The 13,185-nt window shown below is 34.2% G+C and overlaps 1 protein-coding gene across 1 annotated transcript in view; it reads right to left on the bottom strand.

Annotated features, from left to right (window-relative positions):
• The window catches only part of siz (Brefeldin-resistant Arf-GEF family protein schizo), a 182,867-nt gene that overhangs the window by 141,385 nt on the left and 28,297 nt on the right, over positions 1 to 13,185 (bottom strand). The window contains exon 2 of the mRNA XM_090115939.1: positions 6,971 to 6,995. The gene's annotated coding sequence lies outside the window, so the exon portion shown is untranslated. The remainder of the gene's footprint in view (positions 1 to 6,970; positions 6,996 to 13,185) is intronic.

Below are 13,185 nucleotides of genomic sequence, written 5' to 3' on the forward strand. Positions count from 1 at the left end.
TCCGTTCCCGTGGGATTTCCGGGATAAAACCTATCCTATGTGTTAATCCAAGTTACCCTCTATATGTGTGCTAAATTTCATTGTAATCGGTTCAGTAGTTATACAAACTTTCGCCTTTAAGATTATTTAAGATTTTCTGCTTAAGAACAACGAGCAGATTAAGAAGTACTTAAACATTCTTCACCTAAAACGTTCAAACAATGTTAATTTACTCTTGCTTTTACAAACACCTGCCCCCGTAATGTGTCTTAAAGCAGTATTACATCCAGTGTGGAAAAATGACAGCGCTATATAGGTTGTCTAGCGCTATCACTGTCCCACACTGGAAATATAACTGCTTTAAAAAATAAAACATTACTTAAGGAAAGGAAAAGTCATTGTTATTAACGCACATCGTAAAATCGCACGAGCCTGATGAGGAAGGTGTAAAACCTGTGACGTTTATGCGACTATAAATATTCATCCCTCTGCCGCTAGAAAAGGGAAAAAACTTTACTTGTAACCTTCGTTTATTTTATATTTTACATGAAGCCTGAAGGTGGGGTTGAGGCATCACCTCATTGTTACTATAATGGTACGAGCAATTTGCTGCGTATGCCTAAATGTAGTAAATTTAAATTTAAAGACTGTTGCAATTTTTGATGTAATTATAAAGTCTCGTTTTGATTTGTATTTATATTTATCTGACCAGTTTAACAAGAATCTAAATAGACCCATCTCTTATCTTTACTGCTTCACATTATTACCATATATAGATTTTTGAAACAAAGAAATGCACATATTTTGAAGGTACCAAAACGAACCACATTAAAATTCACCTTAACTAAATCCCCCTTAAAATATATCACATATTGAAAGCAATATTTCACCAAAGCATTATTGGTTAACTAACAAATATTGGATCGAACCCACGCCCCTGCGTTTCCCCCGTCTGGCCAGCAGGCAATTTGTCAGTTACCCTCACCCATTAAAGGGATTTGAATAAACCAAATGACACGGAAGCTATATTGACTATGTTTTAAACGCTAGTTTTATAAATCTAATATACAAAATCATACCATATAAACACATAAATTTACTTTTGTAATAATTTTGTTAAACGAATACCATACACTATATTTCTATGAAACACGCTGTTCGTTCAAATTATGTTTAAGTAACCTATACATATATACCAATAGGAATTTAATTGGTATTAATTTATCTAATAATTTTCATATTTATTTGACTTCAACTGTACACAGTAGATAGAGTAGAAATCTAACCTAACTTTAAACAGCCTATTAAATCAATAGCAGAGCATGTTTTATGAAATCATTGTCACATAAGGTAAACTCTCTATTCCCTTGCCTGTTTTTTTTCAAGAAGTAAACATAATCATGACGTTTTATCACATATGCCATGGACAATCATGCCATACCTTTTAATTGTACATTAAGACCCATTAACGGCACAATACACACGCCTCTAATCATTAAATACAAGCAGTTCCTTATCAAAAGGTGGTAGTACATACGTTACATCATTCAAGCAAAGTCCCGTGTCCGCAAGTGGGATAAGGGGCAGATGTATTACGTATACATCTGTTTCACTGATCGATTTCTTTCGTAGGTGATCAGTCTTCTATTCCTGCCAGACCGAGACATTTTTTCCCTTTGACTCCACCGGGAATCACGATCATGCTTCAACCAATGTAGCAAGGAGGCGAAAAGCAAAGCGGGCAATACATACTTCCACAATACTTTGCTAGTGCTGTAAAGTCAACCCGAAAAACTGACCCCCTCACACGTGATTACCTTAACAAGAAAACAATGATCTTACAACAATGGCTTTCCAAATCGGGCGAGACAATGGCACATATGGTGAGCCCCGGTTTCATGCTAACGGGGGTACAATTAAAACTGTTATCAATTAAGTTAGAAGGCATGGATATCTACTGGTAAAGGTAATTGAAACGGTGTTTCTTTGGTGGTTCTTGTAACACGTTTATATTGTAATGACGCCCCGTTCATATAGCAGGATGTGATGATGACGGTAAATTATCAGTTTTAAATTTTAATAAGGTTTTACTTAAGAGGTATACATTTACGAGGAAACTATAAATATGCATTTAAGGACATCGTTCATTAATCGAGCAACATAAAACTGTGACCATAATTTAAAATTGCATTTGATACGGACAAAATCTTCAGAATCGTCCTTTTAAAATTCAACAATATACCATCACCAAATCTCTACTCCTAATTCCAAGCCATTATAGCTCTATTACTGAGATATAACAAGAACATAAAATAGCAACAACACTATAAACTCATACTTTGTAATTAATATCGAACTAATAGCTCAATACAAATAGAGTACATTAATTAATCGTAAAAGCAATTAATTGACCCTTTATTCACCACTAAAGCCGATTCAGAGTTACTGAAGCGCGTAATAATTCGCTATCGATTAATTGCATATTTATAAATATTGTTATTATAATAGCTTGGAGATTTAAGCTATAAGGCTACGCGCAGACATACAGCGTTCTGCGTTCCGCGTTCTGCGTTCTGCGTTCGTCAGTTCTGCGTTCTGCGTTCTAGCGCACACAGGAGCCGTTCAAGGCATTTGCGTTCTATTTCGTGACTCTCCGCACGTGAAACATGTCTCTCGAAAGTTCATCTTCCGAAGATGAAGCCTTGCTTTTGTGGAGTCTAGAGGAGTCACAAAAAAGTAGAAAATGTTGGGTACACCCTATCAACACGAAACGAGATGATATGGGAGAATTTAGTATTCTTATCCCTGAGCTGCTTCAAGATGAAGAGAGATTTTATATTTATTTTCGAATGTCAATAAATAGCTTCAATGAGTTACATGACTATGTAAAATCTGAAATAGAAAAACAAGATACCAATTGGAGAAGACGGACCAGCCATAGCGAGAACGCGAGTTCTTTGTAATTCTGTACAGAGAACGCGAGAACGCAAGCGTTCCGAATGACCGCCGCCGGCCGCGGTCTAACTGCGTTCTGTGTGCGCCGGCGCTATGGATCCTTCACATTAAGCTTTGGTCTGGTGATCATGACGCACAACGCTGAGGTATACGGTTTGCGATGCCGGATACTCAATCATATGAAAAACGTCGACAATGTTCTCTTGTTCCGTCGCAGTATGCGTCCGCGGCGAAGGGCAAGCGCGGTGAGTGGGGAGGTGTACTCCCGCACAGCGCGGCGTCATTCTCGATTGAACGCTGCGGTGAGCGGGTATGCGTCACGGCATATATGAATGCGACAATATGAATTTTTTCGAAGACAATTTAATAGAATTAGTTCGCAGCTATCCTTCTTTATATAAAAATAAAGACAAAAAACATAGAAGTTTGATAATTACAGCAAAATTGTTCATGTTCACGTCTACCTTCGTAGCTGCGGCAAAATCAACTGACCACCTCTCCGCAGGGACGGTAAATGCTGCGTCGTGACGCTGCGTTGGGGCGCATACCTCAGCGTTGTGCGTCATGATCACCAGACCAAAGCTTTACAAAGAACGCGGAACGCAGAACGCAGAACGCGGAACGCAGAACGCTCTCTGTCTGCGCGTACCCTAAATTAGTAAGTAAACTGCATGTTGCAAATGTATGAACATTCTAAAACATGAAGTTAAAATAAAACGTAAAATTAAACATAGAGACCAAATGAGAAAACGAATACTTATAGTTATAAAATAATTTGGAAAATCCAAAAGTGCACGCCTCATAATTTTTTTTTAATAAATATTTATTAATTATTATTTTTGTTTATTTAATAACAATTAAACCACATCGAATCAGACCCTGAAAAATGAAAGGGTTCTATTCCTGAGCATACTCAAGCGTAAGAGAAAAAAAAAGACTCGATTAGTAAAGTATTTCGGTCGCTATCGTGTTAACAAGAAAAAGGATCCGCACATACAGACACACGGACGTCCAAGACAGAACTTTTTTAAACTGTTTTTTAACTAGTTTAAATAACAAAAAAAACCGGCCAAGTGCGAGTCGGGCTCGCGCACAAAGGGTTCCGTAGCAGCAAATATAATAAATTACAGTTAAATCAACCTATCTCAAAAACTATAAGAGATACTTTGATCAAACCAAAAATCGTTGAAAGAGTTAATTAGCATGCATCACCTCTATTTTTTTTAGAATTTTATACCCCGTAGTTATAAAAATAGAGGGGGGGGGACATACTTTTTACGACTTTGAGAGCTGATATCTCAAAAACCGTTCACTTTAAGAAAAATGTTTTTTAGAAAACTTTATATCATTTTAAAAGACCTTTCCATTGATACCCCACACGGGTATGTACATCGAAAAAAAAAATTTCATCCCTCAGTTACATGTATGGGGGGCCCCACCCCCAATTCTTTTTTTTACTATTTAGTGTCATATTTTTGTAGCGGTTCATACAACACATATTCCCATCAAATTTCATCACTGTAGTACTTATAGTTTCCGAGTAAATCGGCTGTGACAGACGGACAGACGGACAGACGGACAGACGGACATGACGAAACTATAAGGGTTCCGTTTTTGCCATTTTGGCTACGGAACCCTAAAAATGACATCAAAAATATCATGAACGTTAAAAATAGTGTTTTTTCTTAATATGTGTGTGTATGTATTATCTTACAAGTGCAATGTATGATACATAAAGACATTTTAAGTTTGAAAAATCAGATGTTTTGCGCGAAGTGACAGTAGTACCCACCTTAACGCTTCGCTTATGAGGCGTGCAATAATAGTACAGTAGATCTAAGTGGTGTTAGATGGAATCAAGATCAACTAGCACATCACTATTCGCGAACACGTCCCCTCCCTAGTGCGGGCAGTTGTCAGTTGATCGCGCAGCGAAGAGAGAATTGACGCTATTCTTTTGTCTGCATTAAAAATACATTTGAAATTTGAATTGATATATAAAAGCTTATAATTTCCTATTAGTAGGTAGTAAGTTCCCTGTTAAAAAGAAGCCTATATAATAATCCAGTCTATAATCATCTTCACCTTATGCCATAGAAACAAATCCGATCAACTGGAGTAACAACATTACAAACTTTCACGTAGGTAGGTAAGATACAATACTAGTAGGATAGGATAGTTGTGAATAATTAAGCCGATCAACTCTTGACAAGGAAATACCACTAAACCCTCATGTCAAAGCGAGAATTCAAATTCCACCGCTAGTTCCGAGAATATCAGCTTTTGATACTTATTCATGCATAACCTAATATACGAATATTGATCATCATTTCTAAATGAAGCGGATATTTCAACACCCTGGCACTAAACATCCTATCCTATCCTATCCTTCTTACTAATATTATAAATGCGAAAGTTTGTGAGGTTGTGGATGTATGTGTTTGTTACTCTTACACGAAAATACGACTGAACCGATTACAATGAAATTTAGCACACATAGAGATTGATTGAACTTGGATTAATACATTGGATAGGTTTTATCCCGGAAATCCCACGGGAACGGAAACTATGAGGGTTTTTCTTTGAAAACGCGGGCGAAGCCACACGCGGAAAGCCAGTATAATATATATTTACTGTATTTTAATAATGATTATTAATAATTATGAAATTCTCAAATGGAAATTGAAACTACGTTAAAACTCAATATTACCAAAATAACTACAAAACTAACGAACAATTTTAAAATCAACACCTACAATTACGGCCATCACATCTACCATAATTAGACCCTATAAGAGTCAAAATAAACTAAAAATCTAGAAAGATTTCGTAACACACAGGTGGTTGACTCGCACTCACTCGAACAATACCTTTACACGCTTTACAAATTAACAAAGGGCCAGGAAACATTGTAATGAATGTATGGAAAACGACACTACACTATAGAGGAAAAACTCCTCTTATTCGACTATCGAAAGCCCTTCTTACAACCTAATTATGTGAGTAATAGTGATACTATTTTAGATATTTTTGATATCGCTTATTTAACAGTAAATTAGATATGAAAGATTAATCTTATTGCAAATTATGATAACACATGCATAACTGCAATGACGTTAATAGATAAATCTTTTTGATAAACTTACAAGAAACAAATAATAAGAAGATTCATAAAACATTATTTGATTAATTCTTCCTCATTTAATGTTCACGTTCATTGTTTATCTGATAGATGTGATTGTTAATGCTTGGGGGCCTGGTGACCCGTAACACAAGTATTTTATACTTATCGCGGGCACCAGTCTCTCACAAATGTTAATAGTGTTAAGATATATAGATTAACAATGTATGTGTTGATTGTACATTTGTGATGAGAAAATAAATAAATTTAATTTAATTTAATTATTAGCTCTAAACAAAATTGAACTAACTTGCAGAGAATCTAGTTTCACACACGAATATTACTTGACCTTACTAACTAACCTACTAAGTACCTACATTTAAAGCTTTATTATATTTATAGTATGTGTGTAAATTTTTGAATTTAAAAAGTATATCATCATCAAAGAATCATTTTTTCAGATAAATCATCATTACTCATTGCCATTAGAAAAATAGCAGCATATTATTAGCATTAGCATTTGAATGCTTTAAAACGAAATATAAAAAACAACATATTATTTGAGAATATACGCAACTACATGCACAAAATAAGAAGAGATTGCAAATCCCACATTTAACCAAATAGAAAGGCAAGCTTACATTTGAAGTCTGCACCAATTACGCATCGGATTAAACTTATTTACAAGCCAATATATCTTCCGAATACACTGAAAATAGAAACGTATTTGAAAGTGAATGCAAGAAGTTGCTATATTGCACATTTAAGTATTGAATTCGTATTGAATATAGTTAATCGTATAACGTACCCATTTCGAAAAGGATAAGACTACAATAATAAAGGAATGTTTATCCTGGACATTTAATATTGGCACAATTGCAATGGTATCAGCGATGTATAAACTTTCATTCTCACCTATCAAATCAATGATTGTAGGTACCTGGAACAAAGAATAATAAATTAATAAAATTAACTACTCCATTGAAAAGTTACATTTGGGGTTGCATTTTTTAGAGGACGCAATTTTGTTTTTTTGATATGTAGGGGGGGGGTCAGTATGAAGCTAAAACCAAGTTTGTGGGGTCGCCACCCTTGTCCCACGGCCGCCATCTTGAAAATAGCGGTTGGAATGGTTTTTACGATATAAAACTCGAGGTTAGGCCTAAAAAATGTAACATTTCAATGAACTAAACATAAATTAAAAATACTTAGTATAAATAAGATAGAATACCTATCTAGAGAACAAATTAAAAAATACACAAGAGGCATTAAATTTATAAATTTCATATCAACCATACTATTTTAAAATAAAGTTTTACGTCACAGAATACTTTATTCAAAAAAGCTTTTAACAAGCCAAGTTCGCAAACAAACTTGCCCTACAACACACTTGACAGGGATCCCCAAAAAAACTAGTTAAAACCACCCATAGAAACACTGATCACGCAAAACGCATAACTGCCCCTTGCACAATACCCCATTATTATCTAATCAACGATTGTAAACCTTACAGGCCTTGGAATAAATACTAATTTCATTTCAACAATTAACCCCCATTTATACAACTCGAGTGCAAGTCGGGTGCACCGATCGATATGTTATTATACTGTCCTGGCAAACGTTGTTCAGCTTTACTCTTATCACTTAGGGGTATGAAAAATAGATGACCGATTCTCAGACCTACCAAAGTACACCAAGTTCATGTGAATCGGTCAAGCCGTTTCGAAGGAGTATGGTAACTAACATTGTGACACGAGAATTTTATATATTAGAAGATTCTGCATGTATTCTCAATTCTGTAATAAATTCGAGTTTGTTATGGAAATTCCGCTCGCATTTCCCTGCGAGAAAACTAATTCAATTGCTGACTGGAAGCAGCGGAACCGAACATTCGAATATTTTGCTCGATTATGCTACAAATGTTTACATTGTATAATATTATGTTATTTACTAATAATTTATTCACATGAACTCATAATATGTAGCCGGTTTTCAAGTAATAAATTGACCAACTTAATTCTTAAAAACACATTTCATAAAATTAAAATAGAATTTTTTTTCGCTGCAGTTCAGCTATTAATTTTAATGAAAACATCTTGTGCTTGATTTTACTCGGGTATAATTCATAGTGCGATTAATTAAGTTAAAGTATTAATTTCAACAGACATTTAAATTCATTAACTTCTAAAATACACTAGGTTTTTTATCATTAAATCAAGTAGATTAATTCAAATACTATGCAATATACCTATCCTATAAATACCTAGTAAATACTGCAGCTATGAAAACACATACCATAACAAAAGCCGATAGCAAAAATAGCATTAAAACGAGCTATATTCCCAACAAAATAACAGAAAATATATTCAAGCTATACAATAATGGGCTGGTATTGTTCACTCGCAATGAACCTTTCCCGTGAACTTGCTTATTGATTTCCCGATAAGTGAGCCGCGGTCAACCCTCAAGCCAACTGAAATACAACCTTACTATTAGGCAATAAGGTTCAATTTCCAACAACTGCGTACTCTAACTAATCCTATGTAATATTATAATTGATAATCCTATCGTGCTAATGCCTTAATTGATGCTTAATTCGTGTTGAATGAATCTAACAATAACGAATGAAACGCTTTTGATTTTTAGAGGAAATTACTCGTAGATTGGTTAATAACATTGCTTTCAGGGATTAACACTTAAAGTGAGAATTCAGATCTTAATTAATGACGTAAAAACACATAGTAAATAGTAATTACTTAGGTATAGTTTGTAGAATACATTTGAAAGATAAACAATAAACATGTTTTCAAAAAACAAGTGGTCTACGTATGAATATGGACATGTATATTGTACATACACATTTCATTCCCTCGGACTTTATGAAAACTTAATTTAAGTGTATTTATCTGGAAACTCGCTTTCAGTTATCGACAAACATGAATTTGCATTTTCAGCAAATATGGCTTGAAATTAAAAAGTAACAAATGTGTTATACATATAATATGCCCAAGAAAGGGTTCGTACAAACAACAATAACACGTTCAAGCATATATTTTATACCAATTTATCTATTCCTACCTACTCGTAAATATGCAAAAGTCTGCTATTACCTTCAAATAACTAGCTGTTCTTACTTCTTCTACTGGCTTGACTTGAACTGGCTATCTTTTCTACCAACTAAAACTCTTGAAACAGCAACTGAATTTAATTCCAAAACTGATCCCTATGCTGATCCCTAATTCTCCCCAGCTCAAAACAGACAAATAGCGAAAGTGAACGATCGTACTGATCAACATGTGTCCAAGTAATAAACAGACTATAATAAATGTGCCGTCGAGACGGTATAAATGAACTCGTAAAAACGCGCGGTTTCTGTGACAGTTATTTTTTATGTCACGATACTGTCTTGGGATGCGTGACTGAAATGTTCGAGCGAACTCTTGGATGTTCGAACATGTGTAAAGATATAAGTTGTATCAAAATGTACAAGATTGCCTGTTACGGTGCTATAATACGCAAATACTATATTTGATACACATTGTAATATTTTAAAAGTATTAATATACATATTTTTATCAAATCAACACCAAGTACAATGAAAATAAAGTAGCAAAGAAGTCTGAAATCATTACCTTCATATCTCAGAACTATCATGTTAAAATAGTCAAATAGATTATAGACTCAAGAATAGATTCGTACATGGATATCTATTTAAATCACACTTAAGTCTAAATTCCCAAAAACAAGAAGAAAACTACACCATGAAAGCAATTACAAAACGAAAACGAAGACAACGGAACCCCCCATGCACAATCAATGCAAGGATTATCTAAGATTCCAAAAGACGAGAGTGAAAACAAAAGTTTCACGGGCAATTTGCGCTGAAAAACGGCCAAGACCTCTCCACTGTAGCTTGTAAGTAATAAGATTCTCTATTTGCGGTAATCCAACCGCAGAGCATTGTTTCTTGCGGATTATTCTTCAGTTACGATCTGGGTTAAACGCAAACCACTCCAATTATCAACGTTAAGGTCAAACGTTTTCTATTATTACAAATCGCCTGTTAAATAATTCTAATTAATCTGAAGTAGATTACAAACGAGCTGTTTTAATTATTCTCTATTGTGATAACGTTTTAATTAATACAACTAAGATAGGAAAATTAGCAGCTGGCAATCAATTGAAAGGAATATCTTGTGAGATATTTACACACACATACACTTTTACCAGGGAAAGTTAGAATAATAATGATTGCTCAGAATTCCCTGTTATAATTGGTCTGTCCATTTAGTGCGAAAGCCTAGCGTGATTTCTTTTCCATAGAACTCAAACTGAATTTTTATTAATTGCACTAATTCCCAGGAGCTTAAGTCACTTCCCACTAATTAACTAAAGGAATGTTGCTGAATTCAAAAAGAATAGCACTAGCATTGATGACTGATTAGATTATTTTTCCTTTCTCCAAAATTCAACTCCTTTCCCAAGCACTTTTACTTTTAAATTACAATTCGTACGATTTTATCTAAAGTGGCTATTTCTTACTTATACGTATGTCTAGTTATAATTAATTTAAAACTTGTCAGGACTGGTTTAAAATCAGTAAAACCTACACCATTATGTCATACATAGACACATGGGAGTGCCCGATATTATTTTTGTACTAACAGATGTGAAACCGAACACAGTGGGATTATTATCATAGATAATATTTCAAAGTAGTGACGCAATAAATAAGGGGTTTGAGAAATAGAATAAATACCGCTAATTAGTTGCATTATAGACGTCTTCTTCGAAGGGGTTTCACTTTCACTATCTGATTCGTGTTACTTAATATTGCATAGATATACATACATATTTTGATCACTAGATTGAATAAAACAAAGTCGCTTCCCGCCGTCTCTGTATCTACTTAGATCCTTAAAACTACGCAACAGATTTCGATGCGTTCTGATAGGGGTTTTTTCAATGAAAAGAATGGTTCTCGAGAAAGGATTTATTATATAATTTGTTAGGTTTTATACAACGCGGGTGAAGTCGCGAGCGGAAAGCTGGTGTAACATATTTTATAACAACAAAATATTCATAGAAGTATCATTATTATTTTATGATCTTTGACCAAGAAATATGCTTCGTCTAAATTCCACAACATTCTTTCTTTGCAACTGCTGATTCAAAAAGTTTGTATCGAAATCTTTTACCCTATAAATTCTCCCCGACTCGAAGTGCTACAATGAAGAACCGACTAAATTTAATTAAAGCAACAGCAGAGGAATTGTATTAATCTGTTAATCTAAGCGAAACTGTTCTGTCCATCTATACGAATTACAAATACGAACAGGCTAGCCCGCGGCAACCGATTGCCCGAAATTTATTGACTTACCACGTAGGGAATTCGTTATGTTTATGGAATCCCTTAATTCATGATTGTATTTCTGATTACATGTTACCGAATAATCAAATTTCTTATAATGAACATACCAGGGTAACATGTTGCAAATGTTATGTTACGTTTACCTATGTGTTATAAATATAAATCAAAAGAATTTTAGAGGAATAATAAAAACATATTGTATGTACGCATACGAATTCCATGACAAGAAAATCACACGATTTCTTCTGAAACAATCTAACTTCTCAACCCACCATAATAAAATCAAATGGCCCTTAAAATGTCCTCTTCAAATCTTGCATCATATCGATAGCTTCCGTGTCAAATCAAGTATATCTATCTACGTAACTCCATAAGCCCTCTTTATGATAGAGCCATAATGGCGGTCACGGAGCCGCTCCATCGAGGTGCAGCAATGCAGCATCAGAAACGTGCCAAATGTCCGCTTCTAGGTCAATAAATGCAGTACTTCACTGACATATTAAGGCCTTGTAAAAATCTAATAAATTTGGTACATTTTTGCCCCACTGACCTTAATTGAAAGAATATTTTCTGAAATAACTAGACACGGAATATTTTTCACTATTTTTAACTGGAACAAGCTGGAAAACACATTCCATTAATATTTATGACTATGAATATTCTGTCGTTATGTTGATACAGATGATGAGGAAATCTTACCGGTATTGGTCTTGTACTATTTACTTATGATACATTTAAATATAACGCACGTACTATGTCGGTATAATATGATGTATATCAACAAATTAATCTGGATATAAACGACACTACATGTGGCATCTTGGAAACTTGTGACAGTGATAGAATAAAATGGAAATTCAAGATTAGATTGCTAGAAAGGTATATGTTACCACATGACATGCCACGAAGTATAATAATTACACCCGTGCCTGAATCGTACATGTTAAAGAATATTGAATACATAACTAAAGTGTTAGAAAACTTATGGAACATACTAAAATGACAAGAGTAAACATATATTTTTAAGCTTCTCTTACAAGCCTGCACTAAGAAATTCGTCTTCGACATCTGACGTTTTTGTTTGTAATTAACCCGACAATAGCTTGTCAGTTAACTTAACTTTTTCTTATTTCTCCAAGATCATTCTACAGTATCTAAAGCCTTAATCTCTAATGGATCGAAATTTATTTATTTATTTATTTATTTATATTTTAGGAGAATCTACAGCTGTATCCTTAAAGATAGTCACATAATATAATACTTACAATAAGCCATTTACAGATTCTCAAATAGCGCGATACGTAACAGCCAAATCACAAACTTCCCTCTTAAACATGGCTATAAGTTCCAATGTAACTATAAATCCATTTAGTTTATCTGGCTACATCAAAGAGCCTTTTATTCTCCATAAGGTCAACACCCCTGACCCTCGTATGCTATGTCGCGTGACAATATATTCATAGTCATTATTTTAATAAAGAAACTAGTTTTACGGACAGTCAACAGGATTAATAGGAACGATAGGCTAACTATTAACTTGGTAAATATAATGCATGAATTTTCATAGGAAGTTTTTCTTCGTCTTTTATAATTTTCTCTCAAAAAGTAAAGAAGCTGGGGTAACTGTGCATGTAAATGTCCAAAGTTGTCCCAATGCACTGATTCTCTTCATTTAAAAAAGAAATCTACCTTTTTACACATTGTATACTACTTTGATGAATAATTAAACTATAGATACTGCAACGTGTATCGATTACAA

The sequence above is a fragment of the Colias eurytheme genome, chromosome 24, assembly GCF_061535395.1.
Source record: "Colias eurytheme isolate Ceu_HAF_F1 chromosome 24, ilColEury1 Martin Lab GWU primary, whole genome shotgun sequence".
In the NCBI taxonomy this organism is placed as follows: Eukaryota; Metazoa; Arthropoda; class Insecta; order Lepidoptera; family Pieridae; genus Colias; species Colias eurytheme.